The 20,245-nt window shown below is 34.0% G+C and overlaps 2 protein-coding genes across 6 annotated transcripts in view; one reads left to right on the forward strand and one right to left on the reverse strand.

Moving 5' to 3' along the window:
• The window catches only part of LOC136030231 (uncharacterized), a 177,828-nt gene extending 174,181 nt beyond the window's left edge, over positions 1 to 3,647 (reverse strand). The window contains exon 1 of one of the 3 annotated variants that reach the window (XM_065709048.1): positions 3,556 to 3,647. The gene's annotated coding sequence lies outside the window, so the exon portion shown is untranslated. The remainder of the gene's footprint in view (positions 1 to 3,555) is intronic. The other 2 variants (XM_065709047.1, XM_065709049.1) reach the window with 2 other exon arrangements.
• Positions 3,648 to 9,596: 5,949 nt separating this feature from the next.
• Positions 9,597 to 20,245, forward strand: part of LOC136030228 (TBC1 domain family member 22B-like) — a 68,417-nt gene continuing 57,768 nt past the window's right edge. Inside the window, exon 1 of one of the 3 annotated variants that reach the window (XM_065709043.1) lies at positions 9,597 to 9,651. The gene's annotated coding sequence lies outside the window, so the exon portion shown is untranslated. Of the gene's footprint in view, positions 9,652 to 15,637; positions 15,659 to 20,245 lie in introns of those variants that run through there. The other 2 variants (XM_065709044.1, XM_065709045.1) reach the window with 2 other exon arrangements.

Below are 20,245 nucleotides of genomic sequence, written 5' to 3' on the forward strand. Positions count from 1 at the left end.
AGAATCTCAGCCTTCAGTTTAAAAGAGCTAACTGAAAAAAAGCAGTATTGGGGTTCTTAACACTAGGCAGATCTTTCAGATTCTGCATTGTACTGATGTCAATTGAGAGTTCATCTTTCAAGAAAGAAGAGATGAACTAGGCATACAATTGCTGGACATATAAACATAACTCTACTACCTTAAACCACTTGTATTAGACAATATCTGTGCTAGATCAAGTATGTCTTTGATTTCAATTCTTGAGCTCTAATTTTAGGACCTGATGTCTAAGATTTGACTTCTTTTTTTAAGATTCAACTCAAGTTTTATATGAGTGTCCAAAATTTTGCTTTACTATTGACTATAGGTCCATTCAAAATATTCAGCCTTGTTTACAGATAAAACATTCAGCCTGATTGCATCCTTCTTAAAAAGATTTAAACAAATTCAATAATGAAACAATCCACTTCTGGTGAATTTGCAGGATGAAAGTGAACATATTGTTTGATGTATTTTTTATGCTCTTTATTAATGGAATATTTTTTTTGTGGGAGAAATTTCATTTTGAGCCCTTAAAGGGCTCAAAACAGTCTATAGTAACCAAAAGTTTAAAAACAGATTTCAAAGAAAAATGGCTAGTGAGAAGAACCCCCTTTCTAGGTGACATAACAGAGATTTAAGGTAAAGGTATTAACAGAATATTCAGAGAGCCAAGAAACAAACTTTTCTCTACAATCAGAATTGCATCCTGAATCCAAATTTGACATTAATTTCCATATCAAACTTAATTTTAAATACAGCTGATAAATCTGTGTTAGCATGAATCTGGTCAAAACTGTTTACCCATAATTTGGATTGATGGCAACAAAATCAAGAATCAATAAATGCATGGAAAATATATAATATAGGCTCTATAGTTGGTTAAGGCTGGAAAGGTTAGGTTAAAATTGAACTTGCAATGCAAATAAATATAATATTTGCTAACAGGATGAAATTCTGTCAATAAAGGTAAGTTTATGAGCACAGGTATACAAGCTGCACCTTAAATAAGAGGAAAAGGTATCATCTTTGAGGGTCTATCTTAAAATTTAATTTGAAACAGAAATAAATGTCAAATTTGGATTCAGGATGAAACTCTGATGATATAGTTAAGTTTGTTTCTTGGCTATCTAAATATTCTGTTTATATACACCTTTACCAGATTTAATAGTGATTTAAATGTTGAAGTTTTGATTAGGTGTCTGAGTATCTTAATATACTGCCTCACTTTACAACCCCTTCCCATTAATGGAGAAATATATAGGTAAAATTCTAGTTGATTGACTTTTGGCTATCTTGGAAAGGGGTTAGGTTAGGAAAATAAAACTTTCAGGGATGGGTCTAAAGACTGAAGTACGTCCCAGGATGGTATTTTGAAGTACCCACCTCTACTCCTTCTCCCTCAAGAGGGCCCTGAAATTTGCCTATATGACAGGTCTATACCTATTGAAATTTTGACAAAACAATATTTTACCTTAATTTTTAGTTACCAGTTGTCTTTTTTCTGTCTTTAGTTCTGAAAAAGCAACTCCTATTATTTGAGTAGAATTCTGAGCCATATCAATGTTTTTATTCAAAATTTAGGAAATGTATTTGCATATCTTTAAAACCTCATAAGTTGGGATTGAGCAAAGTTGTGAAGCTGAAAACAATTTTACTGTGCTTCATTCAAGCAAAAGATCTATTTTGCAAGGTTTCACTTTTATAACACACATATTTATAAAGGTCATCAAAGGTCAGGGCCCTCTAGAGGGAGAAGAGTGGAATTAACTGAACAATTGTTTAGGGTCATGAAATTATTGTTAACAGATGCATCTTGACTTTTAGAACATCTTTTCTCTCTTCCAAAACTACTGCAAACTCAATGTTATGGAGTTATTCTGGCCCAAATATCCTTGTATTTATACATATAGAATTGCAATCATTTCTGTTTTTGTTGATTAGATATTCCAAATTGTTAATCTGTAATAGTTTAGAAACAAAATTGGGCTATATATTTGCACATTAGGGAGGTGGGGGTAAAGCATAGCATATATTGAATATGTAAACTAACCATTGCTGTATTTAATATATGCTATGCTTTACCCCCCCCCCCCTAATGTGCAAATATATAATAGGCCTAACTCTATAACAGTGAGTATGTGGTAGTTTTGCAAGAGAGAAAAGATGTTCAAAAAGTCAAAATGCATCTATTAACAATACTTTCATGACCCTAAATATTGGGTAAAATTCTAGTTAATTGACTTCTTGCTATCTCAGAAAGTGTTTAGGTTAGTAAAATGAAACTTTCAGGGATAAATCTACAGACCAAAGTATGTCCTGGGAAGGTATTTTGAAGCAACTACCTCCACTGCTTCTACCTCTACAGGGCCTGACCTTTGATGACCTTTAAAAATATGTGTGTTATAAAAGTGAAACCTTGCAAAATAGATCTTCTGCTTAATTGAAGTACAACAAAATTGTTTTCAGCTTCATAACTTTGCTCAATTCCATTTTATAAGGTTTTAAAGATATACAAATACATTTCCTAAATTTGGAAAGAAAACATTGAAATGGCTCAAAATTCTACTCAAATAACAGGAGTTGCGTTTTTCAGAACTAAAGGTAGAGTAAAAGCAACTAGTAACTGAAAATTAAGGTAAAATGTTGTTTTGTCAAAATTTCAATAGGTATGACCTGTCATATAGGCAAATTTCAGGGCCCTCTAGACGGAAAAGGAGTGGAGGTGGGTACTTTAAAATACCTTCCTGGGACATACTTTAGCCTGTAGACCTATCCATGAAAGTTTCATTTTCCTAACCTAAACCCTTTCCGAGATAGCAAGAAGTCAATTAACTAGAATTTTACCCATTCAGATAATAGGAACATTGACCAGAGTAGAGCTGGGTACTTCAAGATACCTTCCCAGGACATACTTTAGCCTTTAGACTCATCCCTGGAAGTTTCATTTTCCTAACCTAACCCCTTTCCAAGATAGCCAAAAGTCAATCAATTAGAATTTTGCCAAATATAGCCTAGCCTATAGCCCAAACTATGTGTACCCATGAATTTTCTGTAGGTTGAATCTTTTATTCAAATGGATTTAATAGGCTAGGCTAGCCAACTGGGAGAGGAAGAAAAGACCCATCCTGTCAAAAATTGGTAAACTAGTCTATTTATCCTATAACATTGAGAAGCTTATATATTCATTCATCCATTAGGGTACTGATATATCTGTTTTTAGGGTACTGTAGTTTTACAATAGGTTTATGGTACCTTTACCGGTGGGTTTAGACTACCAGTAGTCTAAGCCACAAAAAGTGATTACATCTGCTTCAGAAGAATAGTTAAAAGCCAACTGTGGACGCCTAGGTTATAAGACTTATGCCTTAACCTGTTGGCCTACCCTAAATCTAACCTTGGACTATTCTTTAACCTTTGTATGGGCCTCTGCCTACAAAGGGGACCATTTAGAAACTAAGGAATAAACATTTCTTTATTACAAAAATTAGTCAATCGAACTACAATAAGCAAAAGTCAAGCTATGCAAAGAACTACCTTACTTAAAGTACACTACGTCCACGTGGTAAAAATCCATTTCTTCCGTCCAATTCTAATTGAAAATTCCTGCTTTTTTTCTTATTAGGAGTGGACATTGTTGTCAACAGATTTTCATCAAAGCCAATCATTTACCGAAATTGTATCAAAAGAGCATACCAGACTCACAAAAAGATTTGGCTCTCCCCCCTTGTCTACCCAACCCACTTCTCCCACCTGTCTCGTTTACAGCACTAGGCAGCACTCCGACTAAAGAGTAGCAACTCACAGCAGCCTTTTCAGTAACGTGCCCCGTTCGGTAACCCTTCGCTACATTTACCCTGGATGAAAACACACATAGAATCCTAGAGTCAGTTTTGAAAACAGAACCTCTCACTGCTACTTTTGAGGTAAACTGTAGAAAAAAACTGAAAGAGTATTGTTCAGATGATTTTAATTTCCCAACTTTTCTTTACAGCAACGCAGAAAGTTTGAGTATGAATACAGTGTGTGAGTTAAGTTTGATTAAAATAGTTAAAACTTCGGCCGTAGTTGTTATTGAAGTGCACCGACAGAATCTTGAATTACTAGAAATTCTTGATTATAATGGTTTTTTTAATCTTCGCCCAGATGGCCATCCTTTGGAGAAAGAGGGAGGCAGGATATGATTTACTCGCATAATAAAATTAAAGCAAGATTAATTAAAGTCTTGTGTTTAAATAAGTATGATGAGTTGATTTGGGTTGTTCTGCAGCCTAAACAGTTTCTACGCATATTCACTAGAATTATTGTTCGTTCATCCAGAATTCGAATAACCAAAAGTTATTTCTAGGAAAAATGCAATTAAGTGCTGATCAAGTAATTAGTAAGCACCCTAATTGCAGAATATTTATGCTTGAGGATTGCAATGAAATGAAACTTGAGCAAATCAACAGAGGACTTGGTCCTAAGCACCTGGTAAGAAAAGACTAAAGGGAATATTATGTTAGACCTTATTTCTTCTAATATACAAGAGTTCTACAGAGAACAAGTACCTGGTACACCGTTGGGCGGGTATTACCACTTTCTTCTAGAGCTTATTCCTCTCCACAAAATTCGGATTGAGTACAAAACTACAACGGTGGCCAGCAGACCAATAAGTGACGAAAGCTTTTTAAAATAAGGTAATTGGATTAGTCAAGTAAGCTGGGATGAGATTTATAAGGCAGAAGGAACACATTCAAAAGCAAGTCTGCTACAAGAAAAGCTACAGTGCGCATGTAAGTCTTATTTTCCCGAAAAAACTTCGAAACATGATTCTGCAGATCGTGCTTACATCACTAAGAGTATAAAGACGCTCATTCTAGAAAAAAGGAGGCTATTCCATGAAGGCAAATGTGAACAAGCAAGGAAACTAAAAAACAAATGTAGAAAATGACAAGAAATGCGGCCCATGAATAAACCGAGAGAAAAGTGAATCACTTGTTTAAGTCAAAACAAAGCCATTGGCACAAAGAAATTAAAATATAGTTGGAAAACAAAGAAAGAACTGCATTTTAATTTAGAAGAATAAAAATTTGAAACTGCAAATAAGGTGAATGCCCACATGGTTAATTTTGTCCAGTCAATCCCTCCTCTGCCAAAAGAAGAAAAACCGATTCCTCCACTTGATTTTTATGATTTCCCTATTATATCGTCAAATGAAGTAAAACAAAAGCTAAGTGTTTTGAAAAGAACTAGTGTAACACAGGTTGATATCCCTGTTGATTTAATTAAAGCATTCCATGACGGATTATTTTTTTTCTTTGGCCCATATTTTTAATCTAATAGCAGAATCTGATGATTACCCATCCATTCGAAAAAAATGGACATGTTACACCAATTCCAAAAAAGATGCATCAAATGATTTTTCTGGAATCAGAGCAATTACAATGACCCCTGTGCTTAAGTAAGTTTATGAGAGTTTTTTAGCTGCTTGGTTAAAGAAGCAGGTAAATGAGCTGATTGATCTTAGAGAAATTTGAAACATACCCAAAACGTCCACTGCCCATTATCTGGTAAGTATGCTGGATAAAGCTCTTAAACATCTGGATGAGCCTGAACGCCGGATTAATCTGATAGCCATTGACCTAAAGAAAGCTTTTGACCTTGTTTGTCATAGTACACTGAAAAAGAAGCTCCTCTCTAAGTTTAATGTCCGCCATTTTTTAGCACGAATTATAGCTAATTTCCTTGCAAATAGAACACAGTGTATCAAGTACAAATCAACTTTTTCTGATGAAATGCCTATATTTTGTGGAGTGCCTCAGGGCACAATACTGGGTCCACTTCCTTTTCTAATTGTGATCAACGAGCTGGAGATAAGCATGCTAGATCGCTGGAAATATGATGATGATTTATCTATTGCAGAACTGTGCTAAAAATATTCAAAGCAGTGCAGCTGCCATCATGGCTGACATATTGGATGATGCTGCTGCAGACACGATGGCTGCTACTGTCCAGAAGTCTGTTGTGCTTACTTTCATTTTCTTAAAAGTAATCTAGAATTTTACCCTCACCTTCGTCTTTCCAGCCCTATGACTGAGCTTAAACTGCTTGAGTGTATCTTTCTGCTGATTTAAAGTGGGAGAAACAGACGGAAATGATGCTCCACAGAGATACTGCTGGTATTAGCTCTCTGAAGCTAATGTATCGACAAAGAATTCCATCAGATCACCCTTTGCAAGTTTACATCTCTTTCATGTGGTCTTGCCCTGAATACTGTACCCTCGTTTGCCATTACTACCTAACGAAGGAGCAGTTGAACGGAATTGAGAGAGTTCAAACTCTGGCATTGTTGGTAATTTCAAAAGCGCCCAAAGTCCCATACTGTGCCCTCCTTGAACAGTTTAGCTTATTTTCCTTTGATAGGCCGTCGACAAAAACTGCCGCTTGCTTTTGGTACAGGGGAGTTGAACAGCACATCCCATCGATACATACTGCCCTCTGATTTCAAACCATATAGAGGAAGACCCACAAGAGCAGTGGCAGAAGCTGGATCTCGTATACAGCCAATGAATGTGTCTCCAAACAGATATTTGAAAAGCTTTGTCCGCTCATCTGAAACGTTTTTTAATGTTACTGCTAGTAAGCAAGAATAACTACAGCTCTAGTTCGTTAATTATATTATATTTTGACTAGTCAGTTATTATGTACTGATTTTAAGTAGACTATTGGATTTATTTCAAATTGTCTCATGAGTGTAAACTCTGTATTCTACATGTATTTTTGTTCTGACGACTAAAACGAATATTTGGCTTGTCCGCTGCTTTAGTTCGTTAGTTACATTTTATTATATTTTGCCTAGTCAGTTATTGTGTACTTATTGATGTTTTGACGACCAAACGAATATTTGGCTTGTCGGCTTTCCCCTTTTGGAATAAATTGAATTTAACTGAATTAAATTAAATTGAAAAAGTATCGTTAGAAGATAACATTAGCGAAATTTCCTGAAATACTCCTTGAAACAGATTGATAGGGCTGGTTCTCTTCTGGGAAAGTCAAGAAAGCCAGGATAATAAGTTTGTCAACAAATAGAGTGAACTATTGATACCATCTTAAAAAAAAGTCATTTTCGATTGAATATATAACAAGCAAAGTGGTGACAAGTCAAGCGAAAAATATATTTCACCAACTATGCCACAAAAATGACCATAACCACATTTTCCTAGTCAGTTATAGATATCCCATGGGTTCGAAAAATAAACTAACTACTGACATATAAAAAAAGAACAGGGAAGCACTGACCACTGACCAAAAAATTTCATATCATTTATAATTGTGTTCAAGAGCATAATGCCGATTGCAAATTAGCTAAATAGGTCTTTTGCATTTGCTCACTTAAGGTCCGTAGGCCCCATAAGCTTCGTAGGATAACCTACTTAAGCCCCATAACGTAAGCTAATTACTAAGTTGAAAAATTTCAACTTAACATCCGTAACGTGACAGACTTAGAAGAAAAGTGATTTGAACTGGTCATGGATGAGTTAAATTATTGAATAATTGACTTTGTTAAGACGAGGCATTTTTTATACAATCAAAGGGAGAAAAACTATAAAGGCAAAACCATGAAAGCAAATACTTGGGAATCATTTTCCAAGTATTTAAGGCAAAAAAAGGTATAGCGGATTTAGGTAAACATGGCAGGTTAACCCAGGTTTCACATTAGCTCTAAGTGGCCTATGCTAAGTGGCTTACTCTACGGAGCTTAAGTAAGTTGGTTGCACATTGAAATTTGGCCTATTACACCTTCACTTATATAATCTCAGTAACGTAAGCTTTTTTACATTAATTAATCTTCAAAAATGAAGATGAAGAAACAATTTGTATGACAGTTAATATTTAGATCTAAAGACGTGGACAGTACTGAGGTAACAAATGGTATCTCTCTTTTCTATTCTCACTCCAACAGTGATGAAGACCTTGCACTGCTGGCTTTTTTCCAGAGGAGGAGAGGCGGAAATCCAAAAAGTAGAACCAAACAAGAGCATAAACTTAATTACTCATTTTTTACTAGGTTGCCCAGCTTAGTTTACTCTAATTTAGGTTTCTACTGCTCTTCCTCTAGAAAAACATCTAACAACGCAAGGTCTGATTCCTGCTGTAGTCAGATTAAACAAGAAGGATTCCATTTGTTACCTAAGTACCTTCCGAGTCTTTGGATTTAAATACTGACTATCATACAAATTATTGCTTCATTTTCATTTCTGAAGGTTAAACAATGTAAATAAGCTTACTTTACGGATTTTGTGGAAGTGAAAGTGTGATAGGAAAAATTTCAATGTGAAACCAGTTTACTTAAGGTCCGAATCGTAAACCTCTTAGCGTAGGTCACTTAGTTCTAATTTGTAACCAGGGTAATAACGAAAACTATAGTACTTTGACGCATAGAAGTAATAATTTCTTAAATACTCTGCATAATTTTTGTCTTGAAATAAGTAGCCAGATTAAAAATCCATTTACCTGGCTATTTGCATCAGCGAGGTGGCTATCTTCCGTTCATTTTTTTAGACACAGCTCTTCTTCTCAATTTTTTGTAGAGCGGTAATAAACAAGACATTATATGATTATAATTAAACGGAATCAAAACTCAAAATATCTGGCAGGCACGAAAAATTAAGCTTCCAAAAATAAGTAAAAAGTAAGTAAATGACTCCACAAATAATTAAAAAGTAAGTAGATTTAACATTTGAAAGTAGAATAGTCCAAAAATCAGTATTCCACTACCAAAATAAGCAAAAGTGAAATGCTGAGAAACAGTATAAATTGCATGAGTTCTTCCTTTGAAAGTATTAAAATTATTCTATGCAAACCTGAGGCAAACCAAAAATATTTTTTTAAACAAAAGTTTAGTCAGAAATCTCGTCGTACCTAGTAGATAACTCAACTGAAAAACAAATGTTTTATTTTTTTTTTTAAACCAACCCCATCGGTTTTTCTCATTCGTGTGGATCCGCTATTATTATTATACGGTGGGCTCGAATAAATTAATTTTGCCAAAAACCTCAATAAGCCTCTTATTATTGAGCTTTGGAACATGAGACTATAGACTTCCTGAAATAAAAAAAGCATAAGAATGCTATCTTATGAAAACCCAAATTGCTTTTATAAAGCCTTAAAGGTTCAAAATAGACTTGAGAAAAACAAGCCCCTTTCTCAGTCTTTTTTTGGTACCTGGTCCCTCTTCATCCTCTTGACGACGAAAAAAACACTAAGATGCAAACTGAAAGGTCTAATAAGAATATTACTGTGTTGGTATCACCCTCACCTTTCTAGGCTCAATAGCTCTAAACTGTGGACATTGTCCATAGCTTATAAATGAGCTGTTGTAGAAAGGACGACCATGTTTGGTATGAACGCCTTATGGCGACAGTTTTCATATAAAATAAAAAAAGTAAAAAAATGTTGGAGCTGCAGAATAAAAACCTCCTTTTTAAACTTAAAAAATGTTTTCTTTTTTTTATCTTACATCTAATGGACAGCGGAGCTTTTTTCGGCTCCGGCTTACCATATCGGCTTTTTTCGACAAACATTAATAGATGGCCCCAAAATTCAGCAATAATATTAGAATAGAATCGGCGAGATCATAGCATAGCACTGGTAGGACTGTTAATCCTGCTAATAGCTCCAGTATTTGGACAGTGTCTAATCTTGGACCAAAAATATGATTTAAAAGTATCTTTCATAGACTTAGACAATATGTTCCTGATAGGATAGGATGCAAATAGGCTTGTTTTGAACAGTTGGGATTGGCTGATTATTGGACTCTTCTACTCAAGATTAGTTGATTATAGTAGCCTAGAAAAACGTTCAGGTCTAAACTTGAACAGAAATTATCCTTTAAATATATCCATGATGGAATCTAAGTGATTTTGTTCTAACTTAAAATTTGTTCTATCTATAGAAGGTGGTTTATTTCATTATTGAAGTCATCCAGTTTTTCTTAATAGGGATTTGGCACTTTGACAGTGCAAATCTTTAATAAATGTTGTAGACTTAAATATGATTCCAGTGCATGTTCAAAGTGGCTACCCCTACCCTAGTTGCTTCTTGGATATGGCATATGCTAGATAGTTTTGGATATTTAGGATTGACTGACAATTAAGACTGTGCAGTTTTAGTTTAGCGATTGGCTCTTCCATAAGGAAATGCTATAAAATTCTGAGAACAAATTTTATGGGTCCCAAAATATGGTAAAATTCTACTTTAGATACTTTTGACTATCTTAGAAAGAGATTAAGCTTAGAAAATGAAACTTTCAAGGAAGAGTCTACAGGCTAAAGTATGGCCTGAAAAGGTATTTTGGTCAATGTTGATATCACCTGAACAATTTTTTTGGGTCATGAAACTATTATTAATAGATACATTTTGACTTTTTGAACATCTTTTCTCTCTTGCAAAACTACTGCAAATTCACCATTATGGAATTATTCAAGCCCAAATATTTTTGTATTTACACATATAGAATTGCAATCATTTCCATTTTCATTGATTTTATATTTGAAATTGCAAATCTGTAATAGTTTAGAAACAAATTTGGGCTATATATTTGCATATTAGGGGGGTGGGGGGGGGGGGTAAAGCCTAGCATACATTAAATATGTAAACTAACCATTGTTGTATTTAATATATGTTATGTTATACCCCCCCCCTAATGTGCAAATATATAATAACTCCATAATGGTGAGTTTTTGGCAGTTTTGCAAGAAATAAAAGATGTTCAAAAAGTCAAAATACATCTATTAACACTAGTTTCATGACCCCAAAAAATTGTTCAGGTAATATCAACATTGACTGGTATTTTGAAGTATGTACCTTGTCTCCTTCTCCCTCTAGAGTGTCCTGAACCTCTGATGACCTTCAAAAATCTATATTATGAAAGGAGAAAAGGAAGACTGTTTTCCTAAATTAGTGATTAATATAGACCAGAACTCGAATGAGGCCTTAACCCTACTCATCCATACAATCACATAGGTCAAACAGCATAGCCGTACACAATCAACCATAAAGAATAATCTATGGACAGGCAGTCATGTCATCAATAAGTATAAGTTGTCATTTACCAAACAATAAAGACAAATAATTCAGAGGCAACAACCCAACACAAGGGCTCATCAGGAGAATATACTTGCCTATAGGGTTTTGGCACTTTAAAATCTTTACCCAGTCAAGTGTTGTGCCTACCACAGAATATCCATGGCATCCCTGTGTCAGGTATCACCCCCAAAATACATGCCTATAAAAAACCAGCAAATGTAGAACAACCAAGTAACACCAAAACAAGCTTATCCTGTTAATATGTTCCTCTTTTTAGCAACAATAGGTAAACTAAATATGATAAATTTTACCAGAATCACAAATATTAACACTTTGCAAAAAACCTGAATGAACTAAACAACTATGGAATTCATCTTTACCATGTGCCTATTTAAAAAAAAAATTCACTCTATTAGAAACACAATTCAAAATAAATGGTGCTGCATCATCATTTTGCAAACCTCCAAAATTAGCCAAAAATTTCTTTAAGTATTTTCAGATAATTCTTTTGGTATTTATTTAAAAGTTCATTATAATGAAAACTAAATTTTTTAAATTGCCAAGTTAATTTATTTGCAGAAAAACCTCTTAATATAAATTTTTGGCTTAAGATTTTGCATCTATTTTTAAAATCAATATAATTACTACAAATCCTTGCATAACAAAGTAACTGTGAGAAAAATGCTGAATATGTGATATTAGAGTGTATTTTACTTTCAGGGAATGGGAAACTAATCACTTCAAAATCATCCGTTTTATTATACATTTTAAAACTTAATTTATTATTATCAGAAATATTAATATACTATAAATGTGAAACCTTGCAAAATATATTTTCTGCTTAAATGAAACATAACAAAATTGTTTCCAGCTTTGCATCTTTGCTCAAGCCTAATTTACACGATTTTGAATATATGATAATACATTTCCTGAATTCTGAAAAAACAACAACATTGATAGGGCTTAAAATCGACTGAAATAACAGGAATTGCATTTCCAGAACTAGAGCCATAGAAAAAGAAACTAACAACTGAAAATTAAGGTAAAATTTTGTTTTGTCAAAATTCAATTGTTTCTGTCATGTTGGCAAATCTCAAGACCCTCTAGAGAGAAAAGCATAGAGGTAGGTACTTCAAAATACTTTCCTGGGATGTATTTTAGTCTGTAGACCTATTCTTGAAAGTTTCATTTTCCTAACCTACCCCTTTCCAAGATAGTCAAAAGTAGCTAAAGTAGAATTTTACCCAAAAAACTTTTTTAAATTACTAAAAAGACAAAATTTTACTTTACCCCCCACCCCCCTAAAGGTTAAGTATATACACCAAATTGTACATATAGAGTGAATTTTCTATATATGATTTTGCACCAAATTAATTGAACAGCAAGCACACAATGTTGACTACATCTTGCAACAAGAAAATCATAATTTTGCATATATAGTTGACCATCAAGGGTAGGGTAAAGTGATGGTCTTTCTGAAGCAGACGTATTTTAGATCTAAGAAAAAAAAAGTTTTCCAAATTTTATTATATTATCTTCTGGTGAGTGGGAAGTGGGCAACCACTAAACTAAATATGACTAAGCTAGTTAGTATTGGTGCACTACAATCTAGAAATCCTTTTTATTTTAACATTGAAACTTATACAGAAGTCATGCTTACATCCTAGCCCAAGTATTTCCACCCCTTTTGGAAAAGGACAATTATCATTAGTGGGAATTGGTTTGTGGGCCATATAATTCAATTTTGTACATATTAAATAAAATCTAAAGATAGGCCAATTAATTAAAATTTAAGATGCCTAATATGTTGGTTTATTTTAATAGAATATAAGTTATTTTAGAAATTTTTTTAAATAAATATGTTTTTTTTTCATGTACAATCTAGCTCTAAAATTGAAATTAGACAATATAAAAGCATCACTAACCCTTTTATGTTTAATGGAAATTCTAGTTTAAAACTTAAATACAATTGCCAAATTGAAATAATATTTTTTGACCTATCAATGCAACACCTGGCTCCACTTCTCATAAACAAGGAATCCAATATGTTGGATGTTGCAACTTGAAGTGAACTCTCCAGAAGACTGTTGGAGATTTGCTGTCTTGTGGTGCACTTCACATGTTTTGTCATGAAGAACACTTGCTCACATATGTATGTGCTACCAAAAAGTGATACAAAACAAAAGTGCTTGTCCATTAATGCCCAGGTATTTTTCTCTGGGAAAGTAGTTGTAGTAGAATCATAGTAAGGGATACTGTTAAACTTGTTCTTTAGATTTAACATGCATTGCAAGTTAATGTACTTCATTTGCTGATCTTTGGGGATCTTGTCAATGTTCATAGAGAAATGGTAAGAAAGCATATTGATACTTACAACAAGTTCCTTGAAGGCTTGTAATCTAACATGGAATCCTTATCTTAATTCTGATATAACTTCTATGTTCTTTTGGGGATTTTGATGGCTACACTTTTATGATGCTGCAAAATCTATAAAATTTTTCTTTTTTATTTATCACTCCTATGTTGCTGTTTTATTTCAAATATATTTAGTGATCAAACACAGTTGTCATTCATTAATCTTTCCTTCAAAGACATTAATTTTTGGTGTTCAGTTGTTGTAAAATGCATATCAGGGTTTCAAAGGGATCCATCCATATTATACTTGTGGTAAATAGAAATAGTTATACTATTTTAGAGAATGTGCTGGAAATGAGAAAAGTCTTGCTCCTTCAGTTTTATCATATTCAAAATAGAATTACTTATTTTATAGATAAGATTATAATGTCACATATGGCTGTGAGCCAACTGTTATATGATAGAGCAAATATTACTGCAGGTCATATCTTATTGGATCAAGGGCTACAAGTAGCACAGGGGTGACAGGTTGGACATGTCTGTCCTAGCTTATTTGAAAACATGTATTTTGCTTTGCAACACATGCCTTGGCATTGTTCTAGTTGGTGGGTTTTCTGGTAACTTGGAAAACAGCTGAGATTGGTGTATGAAACTTTTGGGAATGAATTAGGGGCCCAAAATAAACTCTGAAAATATTGCATTAAGCTATAATCTCAATGCATCCTTTGTTCTCATGTCTGAGAAGATTGCATAGATGACAAGTCTATAACTATCCAAATTTAAAAAAAATAAATATATTTCTCCTTATTTATGGGTTATCAATTTCTTTTTCATGGACTAGTCTAGAAAAGAAAACTGCAATCCCTGTTATTTCAGCAGGATTTTAACCCGTATCAATATTTTGTTTTTCAAAATTTGGGTAATTATTTTCAAGTTTTTAAAACTTTATAAAACATGTTGAATTAAAGTTATTAGGCTCAGAAAATTTTCACTGTATCTCATCTGAGCTATATTTCTATTTCTTAAGGTTTCTATTTTATGACTCAAAGATTTTAAAATATCCTCAAAGGTCAAAGCTGTATGGAAGGGGAAAGGGTGGAGATGGGTACTTAAAAATAATTTTCCAGGCAATCATCAAGGCTCAGAATTCATTCTTAAGAGTTTTATTCATCTACTTTCCATGATGTACAACAGTCCCTCATCTAGAATTTTACCCTTGCTTTGGATCAAATGCATCCATGATAGAATCTAGAAATGATTTAGGTACTCTGTTCCAACTTTAAGGTCCTATGCCTAAAATTGGGTATAATTTTGCAAGTTAAGGCTCAATGTTAAAGTGTGTGCCCAAGATTAGGCTCCATTATTGACTATCAGTACATCTAAAACTGTTGATTTTATATATGGTTAAAATATTCAAGCTAATCACCAACTCATTAAGAAAATTGACACTTCCAATGGTAAAACAATCCACTTTCTAGATGGTATGATAGAGATTTTAAAGTGATGATTAACTGTCCAACTACTGGGTATCCTACCCTAAGTATTGGATTAACTTGAACATTATAACCATATACAACACTAAAAATTTGGGAAAGCTGTTTATTTATGCAACACTAACAATAAATTCAGAAAATTCAGCCCTGTCTTTGACATAGGATCTTATAGTTAGGACATAGTATCTAAATTATAGAGATACTCTTAAAAGGGATATAATCAATTTAAGGCAACTGTAGGGAAGCACAATAGTTTTATTTAATTAGGCTATAAGTGCATTTTTGATTAAGTTTAAATGTTAAAATTGTTTTTTGATAGATTGTAGCCAAACTGTCCTAACTAAGCCACTCCCAATCATCAGGAAGTTCCAAATCATCTAATATTTACATAATATTGAAGAGTAGGAGCCTGCTGTTTCTGTTTATGAAAGTTACTTTTTTACCAAAATATTTGTCCAAGATTAGACATTGCCTAAGTACTGGCATACCCTGTGTCAAAGACTTGGCAGCATTTTTGAAGTTGAGGCCAAAGTTTAAAGTACATGCATGGGATTAGACTCTATTAGTGATTCCCAAGGAACTTAAAGTGTTCAATTTTGTATATAGTTGAAATATTCAAGCTCATCCCATGCTTACTAAGAAAATGTAGACAAATCCAATAATAAAACAATCCACTTTATTGGTAGTATAATGGAGATTTTAGTGAAACATAATTGTTAAAGGTTATTATAACTGTTATTATACAATTAACTATATAACAGCTGGGTATTTTACTTTATCTCAATCAGTGATAAGGTATAATCCTAGGCCACAATCGAAATTCCAAAGAAGACACTATGATAATAAAAGTTTACACTATAATATACAAACAAATTTTATTGATTATTTTTTTAAAGGTACCCCATTGTGATTCAGGGTTTGTCCACCATATTCGGAAGATGTTGATTGCAGGTATAAATGGAATGTTTCATTTGCAAATCAAGCCAAATTACACTAACTTTTCCCAAAGTTTGTTTCATTTGACATTTTTCATATGAATTTTGAACTTGTTACTTTTCTGAAAACGAATTATATTTCAAGTGTTTTTTTTTATGCTTATTACAGCATCGAAAATAAAATTAATATTACTGCAAAATAAATTCTTGAACTCTTGAACTGTCAGTAATTAAAATCATTATATATCAAATATTCAGTTTAATTTTATTACTATTTAATTTTTTTATTTAATTTTACACATATAGTTTTCAGTACAAACAAGAGTTTGATTATTGCCCACTTATCTAACTGTAAAAGTTTAAAGCCTACTGCATAATTGGTGCTTTACCGAAAATGAATTATATTACAAATATTTTCTTGTGTTCTTATTACAAAATTGAAAATCGAACAAAAATTGTAGTGAAATAAAATCTTGAACTGATGAGCTTTCAGCAATTGATAACAATATATATATCAAATATTCAGTTTAATTTTATTAGTCCTTTTGAAGATTGTTCAAGATGCATATAGTTTTCAGTAAACATTAATGACACAGTAGGCTTTATACTTTTACAGCTAGTGAAGGGGGCTGTAGCCAAACTCTTGTTTGTATTAATTTTTGCTAGTTTAAAGCTTGGTTTGCATATTCAATTAAAGTTTTACTCGTTTATTTATTCAGATGTATTAGTACCTGTTGTATGCTTGTTTGCTATGATTGTTTATTTAATTTCTGGTTGTTTTGGGTTTTGTTTATCCTTCGTTTGTAATTCCTGGTCATTTTCAGTTTGAATTACGATAGGTTTTTATTTCTGCTGATATTAGGTTTAATATAGCCTTTGTTTTCTTTGAAAAACTTCATTGTCGTCAATTAAAAAAATAGTTTCTATTTTTTTTTAATTGCCAAAGTTAGAAGTGTTTTAAATTCCTTATTACAAAATCAAGGTTTTTTTTAACATTAAAGTATCAAAACTAAGCTCTGTAAATCAAGCGTTTCCTGTTAATCAGTAAATCCAAGTACCAAAGTAAAGAAAGTATTAAAGTAACAGTAAGCCATTTGCATAACTCACAGCCCTTTCCCTGGGGGCTGTGAGAGGGGGTTCTACCCTGGAAGCATAGTTATTTAGCCTTTGGAATATTTTAAACAAAATGGCTAATTTAAAATTTTAACCAGATACCTTTGGGGAAAGGGGGTGGGGCGCTGAATACCCTTTGATCACTTTTGACTGAATTTCCAATCAAATGGCCCTCCTTCAAAGTTAATACAGCCACCCCTTCAACAAAAATCTTATAAGTTAACAATGGGCAACTTGCATATGTTATAACCCTTGCTGCAGGAGCTATGTGCGAGTTTTCAACCCCTTAAGTTATAGTTGTTTGAATTTTAGACTATTTTGAACAAAATGACTATTTCTTGATTTTGATTAGATGTATTTGATGAAGAATGGGCATGAGGAGAGGGGGAGGGCTAATTACTGTCCGATCACTTGCGATTCTTAAAAAAGTCTCAGGAAGTTTTGATTTCCAATCAAATGAGCCTTCTCCAAAGTTTATACAACCATGTCTTCCATAAAAACTTTAGAGGATAACCATGGGTAATTAGCATAACTTAAAGCCTTTTCTCCAAGGGCTGAGAGGTTTGAAACCCAGAGCCATAGTTACTTGACATTTGAACTATTTTGAACAAATTGGCTAACTCAAAATTTTGATCAGAAGTATTTAGAAAAAAGGGTATGTGGGGGAGAGCGGCTGGTTGACATACAATTACTCTTGACTAAAAAGAAACTATAATTTACAATTTCCAATCAAATGAGCCTATCTAAGATTTAAACAACCACCCCTTCCATAAAAAAATCTATGCCCCAGCTTATGACTTATAACCCACACTACTGGGCTCTACATGGCTGTGTCAACCCCAGAGTCATTGCTATATGATCTTTGGACAATTTGGAACAAAATGGCTATCTCAAAACTTCAATTGAATGCATTTGTGAAAAGGAGGGCGTGGGGTAGTTGCCCTTTGATCAGTTTGGCTCTTTAAAAGGAACTAGAACTGTCAATTTCCAATGAAATAAGCCTACCCCAAATTCTGTATGACCACTGCTTCATTAAGAACCTGATATGCCCCTGAGGCATAATCTACAACCCTCGCCCTGGGCTTTGTGGATCATTTAAACCCCAAAGGAATTGTTATATGATCTTTGAACTGTTTGGAACAAAATGGCTGTCTCAAAAGTTAGATTGGGTGCATTTGGGAAAAGAGGGCACAGGGGGAGCTTTTTGCCGTCCAATCAATTCTGACTCTTTAAAAGGGAAATGAAACTTCCAATTTCCAATCATTTGAACCTCCTCTAAAGTTTTTATGGCAACGTTTTCCTTAAAACCCTTGTATGCCCCCAGGATATAACTTATAACCCTTGTCCCTGGGCTTTGTGGATCATTTAAACTCCAAAGAGATTGTTATTTGATCTTTGAACTGTTTGGAAGAAAATGGCTATCTCAAAAATTAGATTGGATGGCTTGGGGAAAAGGGGGCACAGGGGGAACTTCTTGCCCTCCAGTCACTTTAACAAAATGGCTATCTCAAAAATTAGATTGGATGCATTGGGGAAAAGGGGGCACAGGGGGAGCTTCTTGCCCTCCAGTCACTTTTGATTCTTTAAAAGGGAAATGAAACTTCCAATTTCCAATAAATTGAACCTCCTCTAAAGTTTGTATGACAAACTTTTCCTTAAAACCCTTGTATGCCCCCAGGATGTAACTTATAACCCTTGTCCTTGGGCTCTGTTTTTTTTTATCAACCCTGAATGCATTGTTATATAATCTGCACTATTCTGAACAAAATGGCTATCTAAAATTTTTGATTCTATGCATTTGGGGAAAAGAGGGCATGTGGCCTGTTGCCCTCTCATCACTTTTTAATCTTAAAATAGAGAACTATTTTCCAATCTTCCAATCAAATGAGCCTCCTACAATGTTTATTTGACGCTTTGTTATATAACACATGAACAATTTTGAATAAAATGGCAATTACAAAAATTCAATCAGATGGATTTGAAGAGAAGAAGAAATGGAGGGAGGGGATACTTGCCCTCGTATCACATTTCATTCTTAAAAAAAGGAACTAGAACTTTTGACGAGTCCCCTTTGAAGTATATTGACCACCCCTTCCATAAATCCTTATAGTCCCAGGGACATAACTTATAACACCCCCTGGTTCTGAGGGGTTGTATCAACCCTTGAGTTTTTTTATGATCTGTGGTCAATTTTGAACAAAATGGCTATCTCAAAAATTTGATTAGATACATTTTGGGAAAAAAGGATTTTGGGGGCCTAGTTGCTCTCTGATCAATTTTACTTTTAAAGAGGGAACTAGGACTTTCAATTTATAATCAATTGAGGCCCATCAGAAATTTATACGGCCACTCCTTTCCAAAGTTTGTATGACCACCCCGTCCATAGAAACCTTTTGTGCCCCTAGGGCATAACTTACAACACTTGTTCCTGGGCCCTGGGGGGGGGGGGTTGTGTTGACCAGGAAGTTTTTGTTTGATCTTTGGACTATTTTGAACAAAATGGCCGTCTCAAAATTTGGCTAGATGCAAATGGGAAAAGAAGGCACGGGGGGAAGGGTCTTGTTGCACTCCGATCACTTTTGACTCTGAAAAAGGGAATCAGAACTTTTAATTTCCAATCAAATGAGCTCCTTCTGAAGTTTATACAACCACTGATTCTATAGAAACCTTATATAACCCCAGGGCATAACTTACAACACTTGCCCATGGGTTCTGGGGGGTTGTGTTGACCTCAGAGTTTTATTATCTGATCTTTGTGCTATTTTGAACAACATGGCTATGTTAAATTCTGTTCAGCTTTATTTAGGGGAAAGAGGGTGGGTGTGGAGGGGGGCTAGTTGCCCCCTGCTTACTTTCGACTCTTAAAAAGGGAACTAAATTTTCAAATTTCTAATCAAATGAGCCCACTCTGAAGGCTATTCGACCACCCTTTCCATAAAAACCTTTAACATTCCTTGGGCATAACTTAAAACACTTTCCCCTAGGCTCTGGGAGGTTATGTTGACCCAGGAGTTTTTGTTATCTGATTTTTGAACTATTTTTAACAAAATGGCCCTCTTAAAATTGTTTATCAGAAATATTTGGGAAAAAAGGGGTGGGAGGGGGCTAGTTGCCCTCTGATCACTTTTGACTGTTAAAAAAGGTACTAGAATTTCCTATTTCCAATCGAATGAGCCCCTTCCAAAGTTTATACGACCACCCCTTCCATATAAAGTGCCTCCTGGGGGAACTATATAGTCTTATGGCCTTTACTATAGGCAA

The sequence above is a fragment of the Artemia franciscana genome, chromosome 8, assembly GCF_032884065.1.
Source record: "Artemia franciscana chromosome 8, ASM3288406v1, whole genome shotgun sequence".
Taxonomy (NCBI): domain Eukaryota; kingdom Metazoa; phylum Arthropoda; class Branchiopoda; order Anostraca; family Artemiidae; genus Artemia; species Artemia franciscana.